Source organism: Lathyrus oleraceus, chromosome 7 (genome assembly GCF_024323335.1).
Source record: "Lathyrus oleraceus cultivar Zhongwan6 chromosome 7, CAAS_Psat_ZW6_1.0, whole genome shotgun sequence".
NCBI lineage: Eukaryota > Viridiplantae > Streptophyta > Magnoliopsida > Fabales > Fabaceae > Lathyrus > Lathyrus oleraceus.
Window position 1 is genome coordinate 365,420,589 of NC_066585.1, and position 6,463 is coordinate 365,427,051.

Below are 6,463 nucleotides of genomic sequence, written 5' to 3' on the forward strand. Positions count from 1 at the left end.
CTGAGGCATGGAATTGATCAAAGTTATCAGTGTTGGATATTTCATGGTGAGAAAATTAACGAGAATGTTGAATCGAGTGGAAAAAGTAATACGACCTATGCTTCATACGACAAAGACACGGAAACATACGATTGTGATCGAGTTGAAGAGATTGTAGAAGCACTGGAAGAAGATCTTCATGATTGTCCTAAAATGTTTGAGAGGATGGTAAGCGATGCAGAGAAAACGTTGTACAAAGGTTGCACTAAATTCTCAAGACTTTCTACGGTATTAAAGTTGTACAACTTAAAGGCGGGCAATGGATGGTCGGATAAAAGTTTCACAGAGTTGTTGGCCCTTATGAGAGAAATGCTACCGGATGATAATGTTCTTCCTAATCGAACCTATGAGGCAAAAAAATGTTGTGCTCTATTGGCATGAGCTATGATAAGATACATGTTTGTCCTAACGATTGCATTTTGTTTCGTAACGAATATGCAATGTTAACTGAGTGCCCTAAATGTGGTTTGTCTCGATATAAGAAAAGATTATCTCCCGCAAAAGTCTTATGGTATTTTCCGATAATTCCGAGATTTAGGCGCATGTTTCGTAGTGAAACCGATGCAAGACATCTTACTTGGCATGCAGATGAAAGAATTATTGATGGAAAGTATCGGCATCCGGCTGATTCACCACAGTGGTCGAAGATTGATAATGATTATCCTGAGTTTGGATCAGAAGCAAGAAACCTTCGATTGGCATTATCTACTGATGGAATGAACCCACATGGTCTTCAAAGTATCTCACATACCACATGGCCTGTGATTCTTATGATTTATAACCTACCTCCGTGGCTATGTATGAAGCGTAAGTACATGATGTTATCTATGTTAATCTCTGGGCCTAAACAACCAGGGAATGACATAGACGTATACTTGACACCTCTGATCGAAGATTTAAAGATTTTGTGGGAGAACGGTGTGGAGGTTTATGATGGATATAGGAAAGAAAGTTTCAATTTGAGGGCGATGTTGTTTGGCACAATTAATGATTTTCCAGCATACGGGAATCTATCTGGGTATAGCATTAAAGGTCAACGTGCGTGTCCTGTTTGTGAAGACGGAACCGATACGATTCGATTGGAACTTTGCCAGAAGAATGTGTTTCTCGGTCATCGTAGATTCTTACATTCTAAACATCACTACCGTGGGTGGAGAAAAGCATTCAATGGAGACACCGAACATTGTAGAGCTCCACCCGCATTGTCAGGTGAACAAGTTTTTGAAAAGGTGAAAGATGTGCGTACTGAGTTTGGCAAGCCTTTTGCACATAAGATTGTGAAAGGTGGGTGGAAGAAAAGGTCGATATTTTTTGAATTGCCATATTGGAAGTCTTTGTACGTGAGACATTTTCTCGATGTTATGCATATTGAAAAAAACGTATTTGAAAGTGTTATCAGTACATTACTCAATATAAAAGGCAAGTCTAAGGATGGCCTTAAAGCAAGGGAGGACATGTTAAAAATGGGAATGAGAACTGAATTAGCACCCGTGAAGAAAGGAAGACGAACATATCTACCACCTGCTGCTTTTACTTTATCTAGAAAGGAGAAAAAAAATTTGTGTAAGTCTCTGAGTGAAGTTAAAGTTCCAGAAGGATACTCATCTGATATCAGAAGACTTGTTTCTATGAAAGACCTCAAGTTGAAGAATTTGAAGACACATGATTGCCATGTTATAATGGAACATTTTCTACCGATAGGTATACGTCCTATTTTGCCAGAAAAAGTAAGAAGTGCCATAACTAAATTGTGTTTTTTCTTTAGGTCAATTTGTAGTAAGGTGATCGATCCTGAGATCTTACCAACACTACAAAAAGAGATTGTAATTACCTTGTGTGAGCTTGAAATGTATTTTCCTCCGTCTTTTTTTGACATAATGGTTCATTTAGTTGTTCATCTTGTGAAAGAGACACAGTTGTGTGGACCAGCTTATATGAGATGGATGTACCCTGCTGAACGGTATATGAAAATATTAAAAGGTTACGTGAAATCCCGAAGTCGACCAGAGGGTTGTATTGTTGAACGATACATTGTTGAAGAAGCTGTTGAGTTTTGTACTGAATATTTGTCTAACGTTCAATCGATTGGACTCCCCAGAGCTCAGATTTTCGACAAAATGGAAGGTAAAAAATTAATTGGGAATAAAATTGTGACAATATCAAGGGATGAACGGGATCAAGTTCATTTGTATGTTCTGCACAATAATAATGAGGTTGAGCCGTATGTTGAAATGCACAAGGATGTACTCCGAAGGTTAAATCCGAACAGAAATGAAAACTGGATAGTTATAGAGCACAATCAAAGTTTCATACAATGGTTGAAGGATCATATTTATTTGAAGCGCTCTTCAGATCCTTCTTCGGTAACAGAAATGTTGAGATGTTTGGCATATGGTCCAAGTTTGCATGTGTTTTCTCATAGCGCATATTCAATTAATGGATACACATTTTATACCAAAGAACAAGATGATAAGAGTACTATGCAAAATAGTGGTGTCACCGTGCTAGCTGAAGCAATGCATATATCAAGTATGAAGGACTTAAACCCCAAATATGCAAATTTGTCATATTTTGGAGTTATTGAGCACATTTGGGTGTTTGATTACGAGAAGTTTCAGATTCCCATCTTTGGTTGCAAGTGGGTGAATAGTAGTGGCATACGAATGGATAAGTCTGGATTTTTGCAAGTTGATCTTACTAGGGTGGGGTACAAAGATGAACCTTTTATTCTAGCATCTCAAGCTAAACAAGTGTTCTATGTGAATGACCCGAAGAGTACAAAATGGTCTATAGTGCTTTTCTCTAACAAAGTGACTGATGATAGCGGTGTCGATCAATGTGATATTGATGTTGAGAATGAGTCATGCATTAGACGGAATGAGTTGAATAGAAATGATGAAGTTGAGGATCTTATACCGGATGAGTCATATATAAGAAACGATCATAATGAGGGAATTTGGATCAATTCATCCGTACGCATTGCTAAGAGACAAGTGATTAATATTCCAACAAAGAAAAGAAAGAGATGTTAGTGACTTAGGTAAATTATCCATGGTTTCTTTATTTATTTTTTTCAATTGTTTTGATTATAAGTTATATGTGATAATGCATGATTTCATTATATTTTTGTTTTCAATTGCTTTGATTATAAGTTATATCTGATAATGCATGATTTCTTTATTTTTTTGTTTTCAATTGCTTTGATTATAAGTTATATCTGATAATGCATGATTTCGTTATATTTTTGTTTTCAATTGCTTTGATTATAAGTTATATCTGATAATGCATGATTTCTTTATTTTTTTGTTTTCAATTGCTTTGATTATAAGTTATATTTGATATTTGATGGTTTCCTTGGTTTATTACAGGTTAGACATGGCTGATGACCAACATGAGGAAGTTAGTAAAAAAGTATCCGCGGAAGAAGAAATTCGAAGAGGCATCACAGTAATGAGAAGGGTGGTCCAAGGAAGATCTCGAGGCATCATACTAGATGTCTATTGGAGCAACCAGGGACAACTTATAGAACCTAATGGGCATACCTTAACTAGTTTTATCGGTGCACTAGTAAGGAATGAAATTCCCATTACATGTGATGATTGGAGAAACAAAGAGCTGAATGAGTCCAAAGAAAAAATTTGGAGTGAGATAAAGGTACAATCATTTGGCCCTTAATTATACGGTATCAATTATGTTTTTTCAATTACCGATACTAACTATCAATCTGTATGTTTTTCTTAGCGATGTTTTAACATCGAAGAAGAAAGAAGAGGTTTTTGTATGAAATTGGCCGGAAAGCTTCTAAGAGGGTTTCAGACATTTTTATCATCCAAGTTCCTTAAGGATGCGAATGGTAATTTTGTGGATGCGGAGCTTCCTAAAAAATATGAAAGTTTGATATCGGCTGAAGAATGGGAAGCTTTCAAATCCAAAAGACAAGACCCGGTTTTTCAAATAATAAGTGCTACAAATCGGGAAAGAGCATCAAGTCCCGCATATCCGTACCGAAAAGGACGTGTCGGATATGGACGCTTAGAACAATCCATGGTAAGTATTTATAAATTGCGATAACAAATTTGTTCATCATATATTAGTTTTATCTGATCAAATTGTATGACTTAATGTGTAGCTGCAGAAGGAGGAAAGTTCAGAAACATCTCTTCCTGCACATGTTTTGTGGAAGGAAGCCCGTGTGGGCAAATCTGGAGTTCCTCAAGAAGAAGTTTTACACGTATACCAGAAATGTGTAAGTATAACATTTTTCCATTAATTGAATAACATTTTTATACACAAATATTTGACAAGTATACGGTATTCATCTGATTTTTCAGGAGGAGCTATCTCAGTCTTTATCTCCCGATGATACTAAGGGCATACTTAGTCGGGCATTAGATGTCCCTGAGTATTCTGGTCGGGTGAGGGGTAAGGGATTTGGAGTCACTCCGACCTCCCTGAGTATTAAAAAAGGAAAGGCTCCTAGTAATCGGGAGCTTCATGCAAGATTGGAAGCCATGCAAGCTGAGCTTGATGCATTGAGGAGAGAAAGAGAGGCTAGCGCCTCAACAGTATACAGAGATGCTTCGGACAAAGACAGTATCAACTGTACCTTTCAGCCGAACATTCCAGAGGTAATTACATATAATTGTCTTAAATTGAACTATTTGCTTAAATTATGTATTTGACATATATACACATTAACGATTTCTTGTTATTATTGGTTTTAGGGCATTTCCCATTGTCAGCTGTATTTGTCGTCACCATACTATCGGATGGTTGGCAAGGGAAAAATGCATAACGTTAGCGGAGTATTACTCCACACTAGAGAGCTCCCTTCTGGATGTTTGAAGGTATCAGTTGATATTGCAGTTGAGCCGAATGCAGCATTACCATATCCTAGCGATGATTCGGATGCAACAACGGTGCACGAAGCAGTAGGTTCATTTGTTGCATGGCCGACAAACCTCATATACGTAGGATATGAGGTATGCTTAAAACTTATGTTAACTTTAATGTGTATATTCAAAGTTTAAAATTTATGCTTAAAATTTTACTTACATATTTTCCTTGGTTATGTTAAATAGACTCCCACAAAATCCAAATCAAAAGATAATGCGATTCCACGGCATACCGAGTCCACGGTTTCAAGAAAAGAGGTAATATACAATTATATGACATATATTCATGGAAGTTGTTACATTCTTAATTTGATCTAACTATTTATATGACATGTAGCTTCAAGAAAATGAGGTTAGCAATGCCTCCGCACAACAAAAAAAGGAGGTTAGCAACGCCTCCGCATGGGTAAAAAGTTCTGGTGCTAAGAAGACCGTAGCTAGGAAAAAACCTACCACCAAGTATAGGTCGTGCCTCAGGACATTTCTAGAGATGACCGATATACCGACCGGAGGTGTTCGGACTGTACATATGGAGGTAGGGATTTTCGGCTTTGATTACGACCAAATGATTGGTAATGAAGACTTCATGCAAGTTTTTAGTCATGAAGAAATCGGCGTCACCGTTGTCAATACATATATTAGGTAAATCCGGTCTACTTTGTTTTATTAATTAAACAACTTATGTTAATGATGTTTACTTTATGTTAATTCGGTTTACTTTATGTTTCAAAAGAGGTGTTAATGATGTTTTTATATTAGGTTTTTGTATGACAAATTGATGCGCCCCAATGGTTTGGACGTGTCATTCGGATTCTTAGCACCCGCGACCGTCAACTTAGGTTTAATCTTAAGTAAACCGGATACCGTGACGGAGTACGTTCTTCGGATCCTCATGGACAATAAAGATGCGGAGAAGTTGTTTTTTATACCGTTTAATACCGGGTTAGCATTTCATTCTAAATTCATCTATTATAATTATTTTCCAAGTTACCATCTAACATTTGCCTAATCATTACAATGGACATTGGTTGTTGCTCGCAATCAATCCTATCCGAGAAATTGTGTATTATCTTGACTCGTTAGGAAATGATTGGACAACATACCCGGATATGAAGGTCCTAATTGACACGTAAGTGAGAATGTTCAAAAATTTTCTTAGTTTATGTGAATTGTTCTAATTGCTTCATTTTTATTTTATTAGCGTCCTACAAGCTTTTCGGGCCCAACGAGATATCCAAACCTCAAGGAGGGGCGCCAACTCCATTACATGGATTAAAGTGGCGGTATATTTTTAATTACCACATTTTTTATTATATTAGTGATGACACTTGATAAAACTTAGGATTTATAATCCATATTTTTTTTTTCATATGTAGTGTCCTCAACAACGTAATCAAATAGATTGCGGGTATTTCATGTTGAGGTTTATGCGAGATACTCTTGCTTTGGGCCGATTAAAGATTCCCACCGATGTATGTATTTCTAACTTATGAGTTATTTTTATATTTACACATATCTCATATAATTAA